Below are 25,619 nucleotides of genomic sequence, written 5' to 3'. Positions count from 1 at the left end.
CTTGCCATCACAGCAACCACTGTAGAGAAATGACCAAGGAGAAAGCACTCGTTTCTATCCATAATATATGGGAAACTCTAAAAGTAATTAGTGGGGTTAAATATGATATTGATATAATTTTTGTGCATGTGTGTCTCTCGTGTGTTATCAGAAACCTGTAACCAATCATTATGATAAAAAAAAGTTCAGAAAACGATGTCTATAGGATTAATCACAAATGAACGTTTACTGCTTATCAGACATTTTGTAGCTTTCCTAACCAAAGGTGTTAAGAAATATCGATTTTGTTCTATCCAATAAAAAATTAATTATATGATTCCAACCTAATTCTTTAGTTCCACTTAAACGTCTCGAAACGAATATGAAAGCTGAAGAATTATCACTAAGAGGGCAAGTGTCTAAATATCTGAAAATGTTTCATTCGTTAGTCAACCTGCCTAAATTTTAAATACTCCATTAACAAATTTCACAGTTCTTATTTAAGTGTATATCTTTAATTTTTCATTACAAAAACAATGATAAAATCGGGGGTTCGATTCCTCTTGGTGAACTCAACAGATGTGGCTTTGCTCTACGAAAACACACACAAACGTGAAAAAAAATTACTCAAAATATTCGAGGTATCATTTCATAGTCACGTGTTTGCATAAGTGATGGCCAGGTGGTTAGGGCTATTGATTCGTAATCTGAGGGTCGCGAGTTCGAATCCCCGTCACATCAAACCTGCTAGTTCTTTCAGCAGTGAGAGCATTATAAGGTTATGGCCAATCCCAATATTCGTTGATAAAAGAGTATCCCAAGTCTTGGTGGTAGGTGGTGATGACTAACTGCATCCCTCTAGTTTTACATTGCCAAGTTAGGGACGGCTTGTGCAGATAGACCACGTGTAGCTTTGCGCCAAATTCCAAACAAACAAACAAGCATAACTCATACTTTTGGGTTAGATACCAAAAACACCACTAGCAGCGAAGGTACCCAACTGATGACCTGGCGCAACGTTCATAAAATATTTTTATATATTTTCTTTCACCCGTATTAAGTGTATTAATTATTAATTTTATAGCTTAATTAAAAAAAAACATCATATGGTTTGTGTTTTTTAATCAATCTGAATTAAAATGTCTTGCCATTAAATCTCTTTATGAAATTATTTATTAATCATACCCACATGTTCAACTTGGCTCTCCTTGAACTGTCTTGTTTGTTTGTATGACTAAGGACGAACAAACAAGCTAAAATCGTACTTTTTGAATAAATCGTTTTATTGCCAGTTAGGATCATTATATATATATATATATTTTAAATCTATGTAACGTATACCAAGCATAATTCATTGAAGTAAAACAAGACAGTCCAAATCAAAACATATGCTCAAGGTATCGAGTACGAATGAGAAACAATATGAGTATCTTTCTCTAACAATGTCGCAGTAATCAATACAAAAAAAATACTAAATAGAAGCTGTTGATTAACACATAATTCATTATATATTTGAATAGAAATAATTCTCTATTTTACACAATAACAATAACTGAAGATTAAAAGCTCTGCAGTCTTTTCTTCTTCAATCTCATTTAGTTTTGGTGTCGGCCGATCAGTAATTTATGTTAACCAAGACGTTTTACACTCAGGTAGTTGATCCTGACAGAAACTCTAAAGGATAAGCATGTTCAGTGACGGTAATTTGAACCCATGACTCTCAGACGTCGATTCGACCGTCCTGATCATCAGACGAACATCAAAACCAAAGCAATCGGAAGAAGTGAATACGCATTACTGTAAAAGTGTTTTAGTAATTCGTTTACAAATACTGGTACATTCATTATAAAATAAATTAACTCTCAAGTAACCTACTTTTTCTTAGAAACTGCTCACCACAGCTGTGGCTCACATACTGCAAAAATGATCAATTTTTCTCAACTTCCGCAGCTCTTTACACTGATTCTTATAACCAAAAAATAGATAATTTTCTATGGAAATGGACTCAAGAAATTCATCAGTAATTAGTAAAATTAACTGCTATTTTGATGGAATTTTTATTTATAATTTCTTTCCTTGTGAGTAGTGTGATGCTATGAAACACGTAAGTATCAAATAATGGACCAGCAAATAATTTGATGCATAAAATAATTTTAAAAATGTATTTAAAATTCGTTGTGATCTATACCTCATTGGTAATTTTAGAGTTAAGATAATCGATATACCATCTGCCCTACATACGTCTTTAAATACGTGAATTAAAGTTGTTATTAAAAATAAATGAGTAATATTCTTTGAGGCAAAATCCGCGTTACTCTTTGAAGTATATTGTTCCATTTGCCTCATAAATGTTAATAGAATTTAAAGATTAACGCTAAAACTTCATGGAATAGGTAAATATATGCACAAAGTAAAATATTTTCAGTACATAAATCATAATATTGTTTTGAAGACTATTACTAAATGTATGATGAAGATTTGGGTAACACTAATAATTATCACTGAAAAAAAAACTAACAAATCCCACCGCACACTTCTCTACTGTTCTCAGGAGGTTAACTGCTACTTTAATAAGCTTCGACTGCCATATAATAGAACCAAAATCCATATTTAAAATAGTCGTCAAGCCGAGCAGTTATAACCGTTTTTTGTTGTTTTTTCATGAAGTCGAATACAAAAGCAATAACAAAGGTCAAAGAGAAAAGTATATTTTCACATTATTACGTGTTTGAAGTACTGTAAGAGAAGCTACACTCGTAAAGTATGAATAACACTCAAAATCATCACGATAGAACTATGAAATATTAAACTGCAATATTTTTAAGTATAAACACTTAATGTGTGAATTTTCACATATAGTTAATAACAAAATCACCCATTTCCATGTCTCTAAGAAACTATACAGTTCTGTTCTCGTCTGTACAGAACAGTTTTTAAGACTGGTAATACCTTTTGGTTCTTAATTATGTTAGTCAAAGTAACTCCCACTTTTGTTTTCATAATTACATTGCTGTGTTACTATTTTTAACAGTTTTGTTATTGGATTACTAATATAACAGAACATATTAAAACCATACATTTTCACTTAAAACAGAAAAAAATTACAAAACTTTTGACATACCTGTATCTTTATTCACAAGCACATAGACAGATATACTAATCTTTGATTGTTAATAGGGAAGTGATCATTGTAATAATGAAACATATTCAGTCAATGTTTTCTCGTTATTTTCAAACGGCATTTTATGAACTACTTATACGCTGTATTTTTTTAAACAGAAAAACGATTATTGGAAAAGTTGATAAGTGTAAACTGTTTGAATGTTCAATATATAAATGACGTTGTTTAATTTTATGAAGTAAACGTAAGCATGTTTATAATAAACTCTTTTATATATATACAAATCTGATGCATTACTGGTACATAATGAAAACACCGTGGGGTACGTGACTGTCAGCACCACTGAAGTTACAATTATCAGACATATGATAAATGACTATTTCAAATTTTTTTATCGTTCAGAATTTAAGACTTAAAAGTGTGTTAGCAAAATTCGTGCCACATGTTTGAAAAAATGAGTTACATTACAGACAAATACATGTTAGTAATAGTATGTTGAAAAAACAACAACATTTAATAAATCATATTTTAGCATCTTCCGGTAAGTTAGCTATTTTCACTAAAAAATATAAATTTTGTTGCTTACTTTACAGTAGACAGATTTTGTCAGTAATTTAATTGATCGATTTATCATGGTGTTTTATACGGTGCTTTTATTATAGCACAGGGTGTAAGAATGTTTTTTAATCTCAAATACTTTCGTATATTCAAATGTCTACGTTTGCCTATAATACAGTACTATCACAATAATTGTGAGTCACAATTTCTTAAAAGAAAATTAATAAACACATTTTCTCATAGGGCATGTCGAGTAAATGCCCTATGTTTACTTACTTTCATGGCTCTAAAGTTCAGCTCAAAACTGCTGATGATACAATAGCAATTTTAGCATACAGATATAACAAGTGCGTGATAAAGTTGAGGATGGATATCACGACATATTTGATCAGAAAACTTAGAACAGTGTTGGTCAGTCAGAATATAAAAGTTCTAAAAGCTTACCCTCTTTAGACTATTGCAGTTGTTATTGTACTTTGTGTATTTAAAACACATATTTCCTTTCAGTGCATGTTCCCTACCATATACAGAACAGAACTGCTTTTATTCCATTAGATGTCATTTTTATCCCCTTTAAGGGATTTTCTAAACTAACATAATCTAAACTTTAACACTTGCTTGCATAAAATCTCAGCATATACACACACACTAAAAATATCACCCATTCGCGGTTAGTATAGTAATAACCCTAGCAACATTTTCTTAGCCAGCATTTTCATCAATTTTGATCGTTTCAATATATATATAGCTCCTAGGGCTCCTTATAAACGTTACTCGCAAAAAAGATGGAAACATTCTCCTTTCAATGAATAGCTTTTTATTTAAAGTAGTTACTTTTACTTTTATATATCTTATTTGAAAAGGAATGGAGATGCATAAGGGGTTATTGTATTTAATGTTTACGTCCAGTGCGCATCTTTCAACCATTAGGCCTTTTTGAACAATGGAGAACAGAAATCCAAGTAAGTGCACTTCACCTTTAAGGCGATTTATATTTTCTCGGTAAGATAAAACATCTATATATATATATGTGTGTGTTTCTCTATACACGTTTACACTAGATGTACTTGTTTAGAAACACGTTTTAATGTGCAGCTGTATATTTAAAAATTAAAAGTGTTGTGGTTCGGCCTCGCTAACGGGTCATAGATTTAACACAACGATCATAATTATTGCTTAGATAAGAATTACAGACGGGACAACACGGCAACGATCACTCACAAGAGCTGTTAACTGTAAAATATACAACACATTTTGTGTAGAAAACTTAAACATATTAAAACAACGTGGCAAGTTGTTAAATAAACATAGTGATATATCTTTGTAGGCATTCTTACGTTCTTTTTTAAAGTTTCAATGTGTTCGACTATAAATGTGTCCTTCTTTCTAATACACCTCATAGGCTAGTTCTTAGTAAAACCTAAAAATATTAGATTCCCCTTTTTTAGATAACTGTAAAAATTGTTTAATAAGAAACTAGCAGATTACCATACCGAAAAGTAATAAAATAATTAATTACGTGCAGAAGAGTAACTCATGTATACGTAGTAATATTCATTAATTTATTAAGTAATTGGTAATTATGCCATTTCTAAGAATCAAATTTATGCCTGATATATTTCTTTTTATCAATCATTCTCTAATCTTAAGGTTATGTGAAAGTTTGAGTTATTTATTAACTGAAGTCCAATAGACTGATTTAAAAATTAAAAATCAATAAACCACCTGATTTATCTTAATATGGTAATAATCATCTAGTAAACGTGCATATTAACCAAATAAAATTTATTGTAGTGTAACTGATTATTTTAAATTATTAAAATTGTGCTACATCTAAGATTAATACTACGTTGTGTAAAAAATAACATAAAACACATAAGTCAATCATTACTCGGTTTAAGTCACATTTGTATGCAGTTTTATTTTATTTGATATGTATGATATGACTTGAATTATATAGCTAATTACAAAAATATTTTCCAAATTTTAACAAAGTAATGTAGTATATCAATATTAAGTCATACTTATATGTAATGATATCAATTACTCTTACTTCACAACTGCAGCAAATGAAATATTTTTGATACTGATGCAAGTATAATGTGGAAATCTTTTTTTTAGATAAATGGGCACCATGTATCGTGCATGTTAAACCTTATGGAATTTTCATGTACTTTCACCACGTACTCCAACATAATTTAGAGTAATGTTGTTTCACTGCAACTCTAGAATACACAAAAACTCAAGCTGTATGTCTTTTTATGATTAATAAATATTTTTGGACTAAATCGCGAGTTCTTCCCTTACATTAGTGAGAGTACTAGAAAAAGAATATTCAAAATGAAGAACAGAATGGCTTACGGTTCACTAATGTTATAAATTTACGAATATAAATTATTGTAAGACCTGAGAAAGTATGGTTGAACTAAAGATGCGTAACCAATATCTATATTTCAACTATGTTGCTGTTATTGATTTTTAACTCAAAACTACGCAATGGGCTACCTGAGTTTTTGCATTCAATATGTAATCGAACCCTGAATTTTAACGTTAAATCATCTTCAATTGAAATTTCATGAACTGGAAAAAATAAATCGTTTTAAATGTTTTATTTTCATTCTTCATATATAAATATATAGACGTGAAAACATAAGAAACAACCATACTTTATAGGCAAGATATGAGAGCTGGCTCATTGTTTAGCATTTCAAACTTGAGATCAGGAGGCTCAAGGTTCAAGTCGTTAATTGTCGTTTAATTCGTTTCACACTTTTATCCATCGAAGCGTCGTAACTATGACAATCAAAGCAATTAAACAGCTACTGATTTTTCCAACATAATAACTTGATGTATTTAAATGAAAAAATATAAATATAAGAAGCTGGATAATAAATAAAAACGATAAAATTAGCTGTTCTTTCTTTTAGCTCGACGACGACTTAAAAGCAAAAAAAAAGAATAGAACACGTCAAAGCATAAATACAATTAACAAATAAGTAATGTCAAGTAACTAACAGACCCGGATGTGTCATTCAGTCATTTTCCATGATGAACAATACATTCTGAATGAGGAAATTAGCACTGAAAACTAAAATAACGCTCTCTGACGGCAAAAGTTAGTGATTCGTTTTCATCGGCTCATCATGTTTCCAATGTGCTGATAATTATGCTCTTCAAATTTTAACCTCTATAAGTTGTACCATTTCTTAGTTATACCCCTGTAAAGTGCTCAAAAGAATTTTGTACCTACCAAAATTATTTCTCATTCGTCTTGTCTTAACAAATTTATCACTTTGTGAAGTCTCTTGCCAGTATTTCAATATATTTCACATTACTTGATACCAAATTATGTTCGCTTGCATCGTTAAATTTTACAAGAATATCAATATTATATTCTTAATATACCTACACACTAACATATAATGTTATACCATTTAATTTAAGGAACAGAATAACAGCATACTAATTATACACATAACAGTTAATTTTCCCCATTTTTAGCAATACGAGCAATGTTATTAAGTTCTTTTATATTAACACTGTAAAGGATGTCCCAAAATGAACTCATCATAAATGAAATATGTTCAATAAAATATGTATTATTTGAGATAACAATAAAATAAAAAAACAAAGTATCATTCAAAGAATTGTTAGTTATTACAGTTATTTTATTTAATTAATAAACTTCTACGTATGTTCTATTATTAGTTATAATCGGCCTAATTCTGCGTTCCAATTCTCAGAACACATTTTCCACCACATCTGCAAGGATAGATGAGACAGCATCACTAATACGAAGTCTCACTTCCTCAAGGGTCCTTGTTTTTTTTATGGCAGACTTTTGTTTTTAAAAACCCCAAAGTTAAAAAGTTCAAAGGGATGAGTTCTGGAGAACTTTTTGGTAGATTAATCTTACTTAAAAATAGGTTGTTTTTTTCTGAAATCTTCAATAAAATACGTTTGTAAACAATAATAATACAAGTTTTCAGAATATTTCGTTTTGAACTTTATTGTTATCTCAAATAATTAAATTCATTTAACTTTTTTTTGGTATGTTAATTTTGGAACACCTTTTATATTTACCCTTAAGGTTTTAAAGTAACTACGATGTAACATCCACTATATACTTCCAGTGAAATAAATATTTAATCTCAACAAAAATATAAAACTTGTTTCGACTGAAGAGGTGTGTGTTAGAATGACGGCGACCCACTAATAGAAAGGCACCATCCATTTGACTCTAACCGTCTCAAAAATATTACGGATTTATAATATAATATGGAGTCATCGCCATTGATCTTTTGATTTTTCCTAATTTTAAGAATGTTTTAGGCTATCGTTTAATCTGAGAAGAGATGCATCCCGATTATTCATCAGGGCAAATTTTATCGTTTTCACTACAAGCTGTGCTATATTGATATTTGTTTATTCAGGTAAACTTGATGTGTCCAAATGTTTTATGTGCTCGGACTATAAATTTGTTAATTCATGTTTGCGACACGTTGCCGAAAAAGCAGCGTACTGATACCACACTTCTGGAAACATGGGTGCGATACAAGTAGTAAAACAAAGTGGTATGGACATAATTCTACTTAAAATGAATGTATGAGAACATTTTCTCCATGTTAATAATTTAAAGAGACAAGACTAGCCGATGAGTGCTGTTGACTAACTGTCTTCTCTCTAGTTTATCTATTTAAATTTAAGGAGAGTTAGCGCAGGTAATTCACAAGTAGCTTTGCGCGAATATTCCGAAACAAATTAACATCTTAGGGAAGGCTAGGCCTACTGAAGGTTATTATTCATAAAAAGAGTTCAACTCATAAACATTTTCACTGGTGGGGGTGTCCTATAAAATTATACACTTCTAAAGATGTGAATCTTCAGTATTGGGAATGTTTAAACGTACGACTATGCTTATTAGGTAGAGTTCTAATTATTAAACATCACCCAACTTAAACAATAACTGAATTCAAATTGCAAATATAAATATAAATAAATAAACGAATTCCAATTTTTAAAAGACGTCAAATACAAATACATAAAAATCTGTTCTTTAGGGTAACTCACGTTCAAAAACCCCACAAAGAACTCTATACATCCAAGATTCAAGTAACAACCTCAGAGTGATCTTTCTGAGATCAACGAACAAACTTATAATCCTTCAGTTTCTGTAACCCTGGTTGTAAGAAAACGTTACTTCTAATTATATTGCCAAGATAGAACAATTGTAATATATGTTAATATAAACAACAGCTTCAACTCAACTATCTAGTATTGTTATTACGAGTTTGTTTCTCTATTACACAAATCTACGAGAATTAAGCTTTTTCAGCCTGTTTGCCATTTTTACATTCATTTTCTGAGATACGACTAATAAATATTTACGAAAGTATAAACCATACGAAAAGTTCGATGGATATATCAATTTCTATATATTTTTTATCCAGTTTGACTCTAAGAAGAGTTATTATTATACTAGCTGCAGAACCTCTTGTGATTATTTTAACATTATATTTTCATATGAGTACATTGTAATTAATTGTGAATGATTCCATGGTTTGACTCAAATTACTCCATAAAAAGCAATAATAATTACAAAATCACACCCTGCTTTTTAGAAGTCGCAGACATATTATAAGGATGACAGTCAAACGTCTCTATTCGATTAGACTAGCCCAAAAGTTGTATATTTTTTCACTTAAACATTATGTCGTAAACTAATAACATACCAGTTGGATGGAAGTTATGTGAATTCATAATTAATTAAAGGTTATCTCAGGACATAGAAAGCTGCTTACCTTATATGTAATAGTAAAAAAAAGTCCATAAAACTGCAAAACACAAAGTATGAAATCGCAAGTTTGCAAACATCTTCGCATGGACCCAATAACCCTTGAAGCTTTATTTGGTGACATTCTATCCACAAGTGACGGGGTAGTTATAAAAAAAACACTCATGAAAAGGCAAAATAAAAATTTTCTATAAACTGCCTACGGAGATATAATGAGTCTTCATATTAATTTGGGTGAAAATATATCCACACACAGGGAAATAGTTACCTGAACATACAATAGATAATAGACAGTACTATTGTATTTATATAGATATAAAAACGAAACCCGAAAATGTATGTCAGAGAATAAATTTAACTCACTTACTTACTCTGTCAAAGATTCCTGTTGAAAATGGGTTTTCTTTCAATTTCGCGCAAAGATCCACGAGCGCTATCTGCGCTAGCCGTCCCTAATTTAGCAGTCTAAGAATAGAGGGAATGCAGCTTGTCATCACCACCCACTGCCAACTCTTAGGCTATTCTATTAGCAACGAATAGTGGAGTTGACCGTAACATTATAACGCCCCCACGGCTGAAAGGGCGAGCATGTTTGGTGCGACCAGGAGTCGAACGCCTTAACCCTTCTGGCCATGTCGGGCCATATGTTTTAACGAACAAGCAAAGTTATAAACAATCCTATACATGTTTTCAAGGGACATAGTATGTCAACTAAGAACTCTTACATTTATGAACTTGCAATAACTGTTTACTTCCTGTAATTATGTTTAAATTTTACAAGTCTGATGTTTTGTATTTAGACATTTTGTAATTTAATTGTAACTGAATTAATTCTAGGATCGTTTAACGTTATTACACTTATCCATCTCATACAAAAACAAAAGGGCCAAGCATGGTCAAGTGGTTAGGGTGCTCAATTCGTAATCTTAAGGTCGCTGATACGAATTCCCGTCACACGAAACACGTTCGCTCTTTCAGTCGTGGGGGCGTTATAACGTACAATCAATCCCACTATTCGTTCATAAAAAAGTAGCATAAGAGTTGGCTGTGGGTGGTGATGACTAGCAGCCTTCCCTCTAGTCTTATACTGCTAAATTAGAGACGGCTAGTGCAGATATCCCTCCTGTAAATGTGCGCGAAATTCAAAAACGAATAAAAGTAAAATAAATGGGTAAATATACTCTTATTTACACCTCAAATATTGTTAGCGTAAATTACAAGTAAAATCCGTTATTGATTTATAAAATACCTTCAAAATGTTTAGCAACTTTCCAAAGTGAATGCGAGTTTTAAGAAAACAACGATTTGTTTTAACTTTCTGCTAAGTCATAAGTTTCAGTGATAATCTAATATTCCATTGGTCGTTTATCACAGTTTTCACTTCATTTCCTCCAACCTCTAGTGGATAATGAAGATTAATCGTCCAGCTTCGAATGTCTGCCTTTTTTTTATCTGAGAAACCGAATATATGTAAAATGAATGTTCTCAAGTAGAATTCTACTTCCTTACCACCTATATTCTTACAAACTTATGACAAAACCTTAAGAACTTTGAAACGAGACACCCTTTGATCAAGCCGTAACTATATTCGTTTTAAGCGCCAAGCATTTCGTTTACAGTCTGATGTATTATTGAAAAGAACATGTGTATAATTTGAGTGGACGATTGACTATATATGTGAAAACGGCTCGTTTGGGTTGAGAAAATCTTTTACGTAGAGGAGCGAACAACGTTTCGATCTTCTTCGGTCATTGTCAGGTTCACAAAGAAAGGAAGAGGTAAATGATCGAAAGCTGACCACATGTTTGAAACGGGTTGTGTAACTGAGTGTCGGAATGCAGAGGGCGTGGTTAGATGTTTGAATGTATAATTTTATTTTATTTATTTTATTATTGTTATTTATTATATTATTTTTAATATAGGTATAAAGGTGTTCCTTTTTATTGGTTTATTTTGGGCATCCTCAAACCTCATAAACCAGATTGTCCATTACAAACTAATAATGTCCACATATCAATCGTTTAATTACAATCTTAGTAAATACATAGCATGGGCATTCTCCAAATATGTAACATCAGCTTGCTCATTCATCAAAGATTTTTTAATTTCAAGTCTAATCTTAATCAACTTAATCATAAAGCCTTAATAGCCAGTTTCGATGTTATATCCCTCTCTACAGAAGTTCCAACCGTTGAAGCCTGCAAGATAGCCTTAGAACTCTATATCCCAGACCCTAACCCATCTATGAACATTCCCAGCAACCAATTAACAACCCTCATAGAATTCACCATGATGAAGACAAACTTCATGTTCAACAATCACAAATGGCCTTAGCATGGGCAACCCAGTATAACCAGTTCTAGCCAATATTTTTATGACACAGGTTGAAACACAAGCAATTAACACAACATTACATCCACCACTATATTGGTACAGATATGTGATGACACGGTTGCGAGATTCACATCTACAGGACACACACTTAATTTTTTCAATCACGTTAACGCTATACATTCCAACATCATCTTCACATGTGAACAAGAAGTAAGCAATGAAATATCATTTCTTAACCTTAAAATTACAAGAACAGATACACAATTTAAAATAGAAATCCACCAAAAAATCACGGATACTGGACTATACATTACTTGGGACCCAACACATGAAACAAAACAAAAACTCAACATACAAAGAAACCAAATAAACACAGCCATAAAACTATGTTCACCAGATAAAATTAACGACGAATTAGATAAAATAAAACAATACTTCAACAACATCAATAAGTTTCCTCCACAAACCGTAGAAAACATTACACGCACACACCTAGACAAAAAGCAAAATCAATCAACAAAAGTAAGTATACCTCACGATTTAAAAAATCACCAAACCATATACTGCTGCATATTACATATTCTCAACATCAGCAGAAAAATAACCAACATTTGGCAAAAATTGGTAACAAAATATGACATTCCAGTTCATACCGAATTTATTTAAAAACCAGGCGCAAAAATGAAGTCTATACTATGTAAAACCTATTTGTTTGTTTTTTGTTTTTGAAATTTCGCACAAAGCTACTCGAGGGCTATCTGTGCTAGCCGTCCCTAATTTAGCAGTGTAAAACTAGAGGGAAGGGCTACTCTTTTACCAACAAATAGTGGGATTGACCGTAACTTTATAACGCCCCCACGGCTGAGAGGGCAAGCATGTTTGGCGCGACTGGGATGCGAACCCTCGCCCTTCGAGATTACGAGTCGCACGCCTTAACACGCTTGGCCATGCCAGGCCAATGTAAAACCTACACTGAGAAACACCACAGCAACATTATTTATAAAATACAATGTGATAACTTCCACGACTTCTATATTGAAGAAACAAGTAGAAAAATGGAAACCAGATTCAATGAACATAAAAAGTCACCTTCAAACGTTTTCGAACACTGAAAGTCAAATAAACACAACATAACCATAGAAAACACTCGAATACTAATCAGTGATGCCGAGAAACTTTACTTGTAAAAAAATATATGTGTAAAAACGGCTCGTTTGGTAAAACATTTCTCAACCCAAACGAGCTGTTTTTACATATATATTTTTAATCAATTACTAAATAAAGAAACAAACATAAGCAAACGCAAAATTAAAGAAGTCTTACTTATACAACAACTCAAGCCCAAAATAATCCAATACAAAGGAACACCTTTCTACCTATATTAAAAATAAGTGTTCATGGTTGGTTTATCTCCAATCGAGAAGTCATTAAAGGTTCAGTTCAATTGTGATTGAAGAGAACAGGACGTATTCTGGTCGAAGCTGAAGCTTATTTTACTTTAGTTAACACTGATGTATGTATATCAGATAAACTATGTCTTCGAAAATCAGATCTATGAATCTATTAGATTACAACTGAAAACGAAGTCTTGTGCAAAAGGAATTATTTGTGGCTGATTTAAAAGACATTAATGACATGTTTTACTTTGATAAACTTCATTGTGTTCAAACCACGTCCTAAAATGATGTTACGTGATCCCTCACCCATCTATCCTCTGTATGTCGTTTATTAAATCTAAAGAGTACATGTAGCAAAAGAAAATTGTTTGATACTTTATGGTCAAAGGGCATAATAAGTACATGAATAGGGAATTACAACCACGCTGTTACAAGGAAGGATCTATGAAAAAGATGATATTTAAGATGGGTTAACCAGAACCTGAGCAGACAAAGCAGAACATTAGTAGTCTTCAGAATGATCCTGCTAGCGCGTACTTTAGAATTCACGAAATAGTCTTGAGATGTACTTAGAGAAATAATCTTAAAGTTTACATACTGGTAAATCTAAGTAAAAACACAGTACAGGCATTGTTGTTGAATAATCGAACAACAGACTTTGAAAGATTCAATCATGACTATAAGGGAAGCACTCAAGGAATTAGATTTATCAGTTCCGCTTGCGTTGGAAGAGTTCCGAAACGTAAATCGCTTTCACAGCACTTTAAAATATTAAAGAAGTAAGTCACATTTCTAACAACCAGCAAAAAAAAGAAAAAAAAGAATTGTATTCAGGAGCAATATTCAATCAAGTTTTTTCCAATCCATGTGCAGAATGCATTTTTTCATATGCACCAGTATCGAGAGAACGTGCGCATGTGCACTACTATAATTTTATGGAGGGGGTATTTTTAGACCATCGACACTACTGGAGCATTAAGCCATTTTGAAATGCTACCAGTTGATTATTTGGACTTTAAGCCCGTCAACATGTTGTGACTCTTTACCTTTACTTGGGATATGCGTGGCTAGAATAATAAAGTGTGCAGCATTTGATTGGTAAATGAAATAAAGTTCATTTTAGGTATCCACTCGATTAAAATTTAAAATCTAACCTATCTTAGCATTCATAAAATTAAAAAAACCATAAAATACTTCGATCTGATAGGAAAAAACGCACACATTCACCTAAATACTATACCGGTAGAGTTTACAGATGAGTAAGCGGTGTAAGTAATGAAAAGATCCTACATTGTAATTTTTTTAGGTTTTTAATCCCTGATCTTAACATAAATAGTTGGTTTGTAATTAACTATTATTGGAAATTCAAAAAATTTTAAAATTAACTTTCTTTCTTTGTATTTTTCTGAGATAAGAAACTAACAGCATCAGTGATGAAAAATGTTAATCTTAATCAACGTTTAAATAAATTTTGTTCAAGAATATCTTTCCAAATAGAACAACATGCAGAATTTAAAAATTTGAGATGAAGAAGTAATGTCCCAGCTGCTTCTTGCTATAATACATCTGAAAATTGTTAGAAAACATAGGCCGATGTTAACATACGGGAAGGAAGATAACTCTATTATATAGTTTGCAATTCTGGTTTGGTTTGTTTTGAATTTCGCGCAAAGCAACACGAGGACTATCTGCACTAGCTGTCTCTAATTTAGCTTCGCAAGACTGGAGGGAAGGCAACTTGTCATCACCACCCACCGCTAACTCTTAGGCTACCCTTTTACCAACAAATAGTGGGATTTACCGTCACTTTATAACGTCCCCACGGTTGAAAAAGCGAGCATCTTTGGTGTGACGTAGATTCAAATACGCGACTCTCAGATTGTGAGTCAAGTGCCTTAACCACCATGACCATGCTGCCCTGTTGCAATTTTGAATAAGACCATTAGGAAAATACTTCTCGTGCGTGTTAAATCTTAATGTGTATTCAGAAGACTTCTAATATTTAGATACATCATAAAGGCCCAGCATGGCCAGGTGGATTAAAGCGTTCGACTCGTAATCTAAAATTCGCGGGTTTGAATCCCGGTCGCACCAAACATGATCGCCCTTTCAGCCGTGGGAGCGTTATAATGTGCGGTCAACTCCACTATTCGTTGCTAATAGAATAGCCTAAGAGTTGGCAGTGGGTAGTGATGACAAGCTGCATTCCCTCTATTCTTACACTGCTAAATTGGGGACAGCTAGCGCAGATAGTCTTCGTGTAGCTTCGCGCGAAATTAAAATAAAAACAAAATATCATATGTTAAGCACAATTAATAATCTCATTTCAACTTGAAGTAACTTCGAATCATGAACTAGAAGTTTAAGGAACTACTATATTCTTTGTTGCTATAAAGATTATGAAATAATAAAAGTTAAACAAATAGTTGAACAACGGAATAAACTGCGCCTTTAAGTATTTCCTGTCAAAATTATTTGACTTCTCGGATCAGTATTTTAATACAAAAATCTATTAAGTGAATGTGGAACAGGAATTATAATCACACGAGATTTTTTCTTAATCTGCTAATATTATAATTTTGTAGTCTTTCACACACAACAAAAATTGTTAACTGATATGTTCTTACCAATGTAAAAAATAAAAATCGCAGATAATAGTGCTTGGGTATAAAGTCATGAACCTACTTTCATTTAAATAATGGGATGAACTTATTGTTTTCAACTTGCTTATGTCCTAAGGCAGTTTTTCCAAGGTGCTGGTTTTGCTCCCTAGTGGGCATACTTTTGACGGGAAAATTCAAAAATAACGACTAAAGAAACGTAACAATTGGAAACAACAATAACCTAACAAAATAATCACTTTACTTCCAAAACTTTTTTTCTTTGCTCTTGCAAAGCATTTTTCATTTAAAATAAATTACTACTGAAAGGAAAACAAAATTTTGAGTGTGCTGTTATCAGTTGCGAAAATTATTTTAATGTACAAGGGGGATAGGCAGAAGAGACACTTTTCTGAGTTGTTGGAACGTCGCTATTGAAAGGCTTAAGAGAAGCCTGAACTTTTTACAAATACTTATATGAACTTATTGTAAATAGAAAACAGAAAACATGCAACCACACAGCTATCAGTTATTGTTTGTTTCTTTAGAACTAAGCACAATAACTTAATGGACTATCTATGCTTAGTTCACCACGGGTATCGAAGCCCGTTTTTTGTGGTGTGAGTCCGCAGAAATACCGCTGTGCTATTAGGGAGCAGCTATCAATTAATAACACCCACATTAGTTACATTTAGTTTTATGTCGGTATCGCTTACAAAAAATAAGAACTAAAGAAACCTCTTATTACAATCATTATATAACACGAGGACCATTTTAGTATCTTTTCATTAGGAGTACCTAATGTAAATGTATGATCTACAAATTAGAAAAGCGAAACTAAAACCAACTTATTTTACTATTGTTTCATAGACAAACAGTTTGTTGAACCACTTCATTCAACTGAAAAATGGTTCTTAGAAGATATCTAAACTTTTGCTTTTTACTAGAGTCATAGCTTCAGGTTTTTTGTTTTAGTTGTTGTTGCTTGTCAGAAGGATGGTTCATGTAAGCTTGCCATTTAAACCTTATAATCACTAGACCTCTCTCTGGTGGCAGAATTTATTCGTATATCAGATTTCACATTATTATTATTATTTTACTTTCATGTCAATATCGGTACATAATATACAATTAAAATGTACAACTTAACTATTACTTTGTAATGTGACCATCATTATATCCTTAAAAAATTCTCAACTGAAGCAAACACAATTATTGATTGTATTTACACTTTTCTTGGCACTCTAGCGTCTTGAAACTGTAGTTTGTGATATTGTACATTATCTTATAAACTGTTTAATTGAATTATAATGCCCTTCAGAAGTGTTTATTAGTTTTAAGTTGTAGTGCAACAGTTATCACAAACAACTTGTATTCATTATACTATCCTCTGTATTAATATAACGTAAACGAATAAACCAGGCGAAGAATGATTCTACCAGATTCACTTTAAATATCACAAAAGTAATAAAGTATATTTTCGTGAAAATGTACGAGTTTATTGCTACATCTAAACGTTATAAACATTAAGTTTTGATCTGATATTCAGTCTGGTATAAAGCACGAAACTGAACTTAAATATATTGTTTTACATAATACTAAAACTGCAATAAATATTAAATAATACTTAAATGTATTATTTTACATAATACTAAAAGTACGATAAACAGTACTCAAATGTCACAAGATAACATGGCAAGTTACTGTATCATAAAGATATATAATTTATGGTATGGTTTCAGTCTACAAAAAAGTTAACTCATAACAAAGTTAATGCCTCAAAAACAGGATTATTTGTAACAACATTATTGTCACAAGGAAAAAGAAGGTAACTTATCATAATAACTTATATCACATAAAAGGAGAAATATATTATGAAGATTTTTGTCACAAAAAAACAGCGTTACTTATGATAAGTTTTCATGTTACAATAAAACTGAAAAGTTAATAAAAGGTTCTATATCTCTAAAAATAGGATATTTCACAAAACGAAGTTTATGTTACAATAAAGGAAGTATGTTATAATAAGATTTGATGTTTAAGAAAATAAGGCACTTGAAAGTAAATGCTTATGTTACAAGGAAATACGGTAATGTATAGCAGGATTCTACGCTATATGAAAATAAAATAATTAATAACACATTTGTTTTCAAACAAAACACAGTAATTTATAGTAGGAATCATTTCGCACACAAAAGACAGGCAATTTCTAAGAAAATTTTTTATCACAAGAAAACGTAGGATTTTAAGACAGGATTGTATGGCACAAAAATGTATAATTTATTTTTAGGTGCTGTATTACAAAGAAATAGGTTTCAATGCCACAATACGAAAGAACAACTGGTAATAGGTTTCTATGTTACATGCAAAAACACACTACTTCTTAATATGCTTTCTTGTTTAAAAAAAATACGTCCAAATTCAAGATAAATCTTCCCTTGAAAAGAAAACAGGATACTTTATGATAATATTCCTAGTTATTAAAAAATCAGCTTCTTATACGTTCTCGTGTCCCAAGAATCCATGGCAATTTAGAACATATTATTAGAAATGATGTAATCTGTGACAAGGTTTCGAGTTTGGAATGAAACAGATAAGTTCCATGTCACAGGAAAACACATTTCAGCATCACAGCGAAACAAAACTGTCCTTAATAGGTATCCATATTATATCGAAATCGAAATACTTACTTTTCATGCTACAAAGAAACTGTAATAAATGCAACAGGTTTTCTTAATATTGTTAATTTTCTACACTTAAAGTCCTACATTTCTTGAGCCATGAACACATTCAACACTTGCAGGTGTAAGGGCGTTATAACTGGCTTTTGTTTTCTTTGCCGTTTAACCTAAATCTACGAAATAGACTATCTGTGATCTGCCTACTGCGGATATTGAAACACTAGTTGAACGTTTATAAGTTTAAATATTTACCGCTGAGTCACTGGTAAGTATAATTGTGACAGTCAGTCACACTATTTATTTAAGAGTAGCCATAAATAGAAATGGCTGTCTGAATCCTGTATAATTTCTAATCATACCGTTTACTCACCGTATCACATGAGCTGCTGCTAAAGTTAAAAAATTCAAAAATGATATAACATCTACAATAAAACATGTTACTTCCATGCCCACCAGTGAGTTAGCGTTAAGTCCCCAGGTTTAAATAGCTGAACATCAGGTGTCGAGCACCGAGAGTCTATAGTGTAGCTTCGCACAATAACAACCAAATTGCTGAAATATTACAGTCAACAAAAACAGTAGGCCTAATAGTAGATTTATTTGGCATTTGCTCATCAACAATTTAATATTCAATAATCAACTTTCTAAATCCGTTTCTCTCAGGACTTAAAGGTATATTCTCACCATTTTCCTTTAGTATTTCGTCAGTATTAAATTCCTAATAATTATTTTCCTGTTGTATTTTCACAAATAACCATTCTCCTGTTGTATTTTTATTACATAGTAATATTTATTGTGATTTTTTTCAATCTTATAGTTGTTTTAATTTTATTTCCATAATGATATTAATGTTTTAATAACTGAGAATATTTTATTTCCCTCGATTGCGAAGTTTTCTAATGATTTGATAAAACAACAAATATATTAAAAATTAAGCGACTTGATATTTTATTTTTGGCATATTTTTCTTTAAAAAATGTAATAAAAGAGTTTGTATATACCTATATTCTCAGTTTCATTAAATACAGAAACCCATTTGAAATTAAAAATTTTAAATAATTTATGTAGTAATACATTTCTTTCTTTACGTCAAGTATATAAGTCCAGATATTGAATTATAGTTTAAATATATACTTTTAGTATTTTATGTTTATGATCTTAATCAAATTTTTTATTAATACCATAGAAACTTATCGTGATATATTTAAAGACACAAACCTTAAGTTTTATTAAAAAGTAAACTTGACCAACTGACTTCACTTATTTTTAAATTTTCAGAACATGTAGCGAAGACTGCATTATTATTTTTATCCAGAAGGTTTTATATCTAACTGAATTTGCTTAAAATGCTGAAAACACCCAAACTTAATGCATAACAAATATTAATACCAAAGACACCAGTATGGATTATACACATGTTTCTCAATAGGTGGTGCCACTATTTAGATATTCTTGTGGCATATTCAGCAGGAAGTTTCAAAATATTTTCAATGAAATTGTTTTCAATAAAAAGTACCAAACATAGCAAAGCACTTGCTGAAAAATTAAAGTATGATAATTTACTACAATAGAAATGAAAAACGTGCTGTGTGTGTGTGTCTCAAAATGCATCACTGTCCTTATTAATGTATGACACTGATATTTAACTAATTACTAATTGCATTCAAATAAAAAAGATGAAATAATTCGAAGTTACAGACTATAATGAGAAGTTGTGTATTATATTGATTTTCTATTACTGAAATTCATTCTACTCTTCATCAGAGCTATATATGTGTGTGTTTATGTTTATGATATTTTTTAAAATAAAGAAACAAGTAAACTTTCAGTAAGCAGCTTAATTAAGCATTAACGTTACTTGTTATTTGTAGTAGTAACTAAGGAGTACATATATATTTGTTTTGTTAATCTCTTTCATGGTCATTATTCCTGATTAGATCCGTTACGGCTATTAAAATTATTAGTTGTTTTCTTTCATGTAGTAGTTCTACATTAAATAAAAACAATGATTTATCACTGATTTATTTCCTTAATTGCTGTGTGCAAATGCTGTTGAAATTATATTTTTAATCTCTGTTGTGTTTCTTTCCTTAATTTTCCATTTCGTTGTGTTTTAATAATTAATCTGGACAACTGTCAAGAGCTTATATAATATTTTAGTGTGTGAAGAAATGTTTTTTTTTCAAGAAACGTTTGTCAAGCTTCAATAATTACAAATATAAAGTACTGTCTCGTTTCTTCCACTTTTTTTTACTGACTAGTCATCAAAACTATACTCGTCTGAGGGTAGTTTGGGGTGTTGAAAAACACAATGACTTTAAGATAATCATTCTCTCTCATCTTGTTAACTTATAAGTAATGATATATGCTAAAGTTGATATAAGTTCTTATATGCAGAAAAAATACAAGTTAACTAATCCTACCCGAGTATCTGAAAGATGTACTTCTCATCCACGTGGACCACCTTTAAGAAAAGTGTGGTAAACATATTTTAATTCAGCTTATTTCACAGAATTATTCTTCCTTGCTCACGACTAAATAAGATTACTGTTACTGAGTCAACGAGGATTGTCGATAAAACAAAAGAAAAACGGAAAATAAATTGAAATTAGGCTTTCCATCCCTATGGGATTTTACACTAAAAAAAACAAAGCAACCTCTTTTAAGAAAATGATTAATTAAATTTGTATTTTGAAACTCTCAAAACTGGATGGATCTTCATTTTTCCAAGAACAAATTAACCTTATTTTTAATGTTGAATACGAAAGCCAAATCTCCCAGCACTCAGCTCGAAAATTATAATTAGAGTTAGCGCAACAGGTTTGATGTAAACTTAGTGTTCTGCTTAGCCAAACCGCCTCTGTAAGTATAGATTTATAATACACTCATTTTATAAACATAAGATTGCAAAGTGAATGACATCACTTCGAGTTTATGTATTCAATAAACACTCTAATTATTGATTGCAATAAGTTTTCCTCATTAGTTCATTATTACTTTCTTTTTTTTACTAATGTTTCGTACATATTTACGTTCCCATTATTTCACCACATAAAACGATTTTTTTTTTCAAGAAACAGCATGAAACTTTTAATTTGACATCATAAAATATGTTATCAACATATAGTTGGAACATAACTTTCATGGTACTCTTCCCTGTCCTATTGTTGTATACTTAAACAGCATTCTAGCAAAACTGAGGTTTCATGCTCCTGTTGGGATATAAAACATCTAGTCAAATGTAGAACACACATATATGCACTTCATGGCCAAAGGTATGTAGATACCCCTTCTAATTAGTGGGTTCGGCTATTTCAGCCACACCCATTGCTAACAGGTGCATAAAATCAAGCATACAACCATGCAATCTACATAGACAAACAATGGGTCGTACTGAAGAGCTCAATGACTTTCAACGTGGTACTGTCATAGGATGTCACCTTTCCAACAAGTCAGTTCGTCAAATTTCTGCCCTACAAGAGCTGTTCCGGTCAACTGTAAGTGCTGTTATTGTGAAGTGGAAACGTTTAGGAGTAAAAATAGTTCAGCCACGAAGCGGTAGGCCACACAAGCTCACAGAACGGGACCGCCGAATGATAAAGCGCATAGAGCGAGCGTAATAATCGTCTGTCCACAGTTGCAACCCTAACTACCGAGTTACAAACTGCCTCTGGAAACAGAGTCAGCACAAAAACTTATTTCATTCAACATCTCAGAAACTTCTTAAAACACTCATTGTTAAATGAGTTCATTTATCGGATTAGTTCACCTGTCAATAACATCTCGAATCAAAAAGTAGCTTAAAACTGAATAACAAACTACATGCACGCGGTTAAGTTAATAACTGGTGTCAGACGCTTGATGGCGGCTTTTTTCAACTTTTATTATTTTTGTACACTGCTGGCCAAAATTTTAAGGCCAATGAACATAAAGAAAAATAGGCAATTTGCGTTGTTAGACTTAACCACTTGTTTGAGTAGAGCTTCGAAAGATGGAAATAAGAAAAGGGAAAATAAAAATAAATAAACTTTTATAGCATTTAATAGGAAAAGTGTGAACACTACGAAATTAGCCTAAATACTAGCTGGACAAAAGTTTAAGACTATACCAAAAAGAAGTTCTAAACAGGGTAGGAAATGCCTACTCAGTAGTGAGTTGCACGGCTGTCATTGCGAATAACTTCAAACATTTGCTTTGACATGTTCGATATACGCCTTTGCAGAAGACTGGCTGGAATGTTATTCCAAGTGGTGAAAATGGTTTCATGAAGATCATGCACCGTTTGGAATTGACGTCTATTTCTATAGATTTCCCTTGCCATCCACCCCCAAACGTTTTCAATGGGGCTCAGTTCGGGCGAACACGCTGGATGGTTCAAAACAATCACCTTATTCGCCATACAAAGGTCCTTCGTCCCGCGGGCATTGTAGATTGCAGCGTCGCCCAGCTGAAAGATTCAGTCATTTCCACACAAGTGAGGACCTTCAGTCAATAAGGATGCTTTCTCCAACATGCTAATGTAACAAGCTGCTTTTCGACGCTCCTGTAAAACTTGAAGCTCTATTGTTCCATGGAAGGAGAAAGCACTCCAAATCATGATGGAACCTCCTCCACTGTGTCGTGTAAAAAATGTTTCCGGTGGGATATCCTTATCGTGCCAGTAACGTTGGAAGCCATCTGGACCATCCAGGTTAAAATGTTTCTCATCAGAAAACAAAACCTTCTTCCAATTTTCTACGTCCCATGTTTGGTGCTTCTCAGCAAAGTTTAACTGAGCTGTTTCGTGGTGTGGAATGAGACATGGCCTTTGAAGACGTTTACGGTTTTTAAAGCCTTTCTCTCGTAGATGCCCTCTTATTGTTCTTGAGCTGCATTCTGCGTCCGTAATCTGGTTCGACGATCGGCTGGCGTCTTGCCGAACAACTCGTCGAATCATCCTGTTCAACGTCGGCGAAATTTTCTTGGGCCGACCACTTGAAATTCTCGTTCCGTATCCCTCAGGGTCTTTTAAAAAATTTGCAACAGCAGTTTTATTACACCCAATCTCACCAGCAATGGCACGTTGAGAGAGACCTTGCTTTTGCAGCTCGACAATACTGCCACATTCAAATTCTGTCAACCTTTTAGCCTTTGCCACGTTTTTACTCAATGTAACACAGGAGATATCAGTAGGAAACGTTGACAACACTAATGACTAAATTTCGTTACGTGTTTACCGATTAACGCTTCGTTTCAGTATGGTCTTAAACATTTGACCAGCTAGCACTTAGGCTAATTTCATATTGTTCACATTTTTTCTATTAAATGCTAAAAAAGTTCTTTATTTTTATTTTTCCTTTTCTTATTTTCATCTTTCGAAGCTCTATTCAAATAAGTGGTTGAGTCTAACAATGCAAAATGCATATTTGTTCTTTATGTTCATTGGCCTTAAGATTTTGGTCAGCAGTGTATCAGAACAGTGTTTTTGGTAAAAACCTTCTTTCATTAAACAAGTCTTAATATTTCAAAGAAAAACTCGGTAAAATTATATTTCCCACAAAAAGAAAACAAAGAATTTAAATAAGAAAATGACTCTATTAGTTTTTTAACTGTTTGCCAAGATGACTTTTGTTATCAATAGAAACACACACTAGAAAGGAAAAATGTCTGAATTAAGCTTTTGTACAGGGACAAAAAGTTATTTTCCATGTACCGATTTGTTTCGCAAGCCCAATGTAACCCCTAATAATAATTTGATTCAACTTGCAACAATCATATAAAGATGTAACAAAAATACATGAAAAACATTGGTATAATTAAGGCTATGGAATAAGACATTATGAGCACTGGACGTCACGATTCTTTTTTCGATTCTTATTTTAATATTAAGGTAAAATTACTAAATACGCAAGGATCACTTTTAGTCATTTGTATATTTTCGAGCGATCATGTTTAATTTTCAATATTCCTCAAATATGTTGGTGAAAATGGATCTGGTTCTCAAATTTGACATCATTCGATTGATGTTCTTGGTTTGTTCTTTAGCACAAAGTACACAATGCAATAATCTATGTTCTCTCAACCACTGATATTTAAAAATGTTTTTTCATATTTTAAGCATTCAAACTCACCAATGAGCCATTGATACCCCAACTGATACTGTAACCCCCATGAACATTTAAAAATCATACGCAAAAGTTTATAAAAGATACCATCATTTAGTAAACTATAACGTCGAGATACTTCTGCTCTAGTTTTATACTTTTTACTAAGAAGTGGCATGCCAAACAACGGATTTATCTACTTTGTCACCTCAAAGTAAGTCGTTAACCTAAGATACCAATATATAATCAAGTTACGGACTCACAATCATGAAAAAAATCACGTATTACTTCATATCCGTTACGTTTTATTAGAAAATAATTTGATGTTTCCTCTAATATTGTTATATTCCTTGCATATTTATATGCTTTAGAACAGTGTGTTTTCTTGTATAGCAGACACACACTGTGCTATTTGCTGTGTCCACCGTGGGAATCGAGTCTCCTGATTTTAGCATTATAAATTTGAAAACTAATCGCTGTCCCACCGAGAGGGGTTTTAGTTGAAAATGTATCTCAGAACGACTGGTATTTGTATTAAAACTTTTACTAATAAAGTGAGAACAACGTTTCGACTTCCATAAGTTATCTTTGGGATAACAGAGAGAGGGTTTGCAAACTCAGGTGGGTTTCTCATCATCAAGGTTTTAATACAGAAGTGAGTGTGCACGTATTCTAACTCTCCTACAAAACATAGTGAATGGCTGTGATTTTATTCTCGTTTTAACCCTTGCGGACATGCTCTGTCTTGAACAGCTTAACAGTCTTGTTCCAATGCCTTATTTTTAGTGTTTTCTCCCATGACTTGACCATCGAATACATACACGTTATACCAATACATGTTCCTAGCTATGTAGGCGTTATCGTGAATATCGAAACTCTATACATAAATTATTATTACGAGTGAAACAAGCAACTGATAGAAATTGTTCGACCCACGTACCGTTTTATAACTTTGGTCTCATGCCCACTAGCCTCCCAGTCTTATCTCTTCCTAGAACTACTCAAACGCCCTGTCACATCTTTGCCAACCTTTCCGAGCAGTAAGCTGGCGCCTAATGTGGAATATTAAGCA

General features: G+C 32.2%; 1 long non-coding RNA gene across 1 annotated transcript; it reads right to left on the bottom strand.

Moving 5' to 3' along the window:
• Positions 1 to 1,375: 1,375 nt before the first annotated feature.
• On the bottom strand, positions 1,376 to 25,599 carry LOC143228087 (uncharacterized). Its single transcript, XR_013015183.1, has 3 exons — positions 25,488 to 25,599; positions 20,888 to 20,928; positions 1,376 to 1,776 (listed from the first exon to the last, which is right to left on the bottom strand). It is a non-coding gene; the product is annotated as an uncharacterized LOC143228087 (long non-coding RNA).
• Positions 25,600 to 25,619: the final 20 nt, after the last annotated feature.

The sequence above is a fragment of the Tachypleus tridentatus genome, chromosome 10, assembly GCF_004210375.1.
Source record: "Tachypleus tridentatus isolate NWPU-2018 chromosome 10, ASM421037v1, whole genome shotgun sequence".
NCBI lineage: Eukaryota > Metazoa > Arthropoda > Merostomata > Xiphosura > Limulidae > Tachypleus > Tachypleus tridentatus.
The sequence above is the reverse complement of the archived record's forward strand: the minus strand, read 5'-3'. Positions and strand labels throughout refer to the sequence as shown.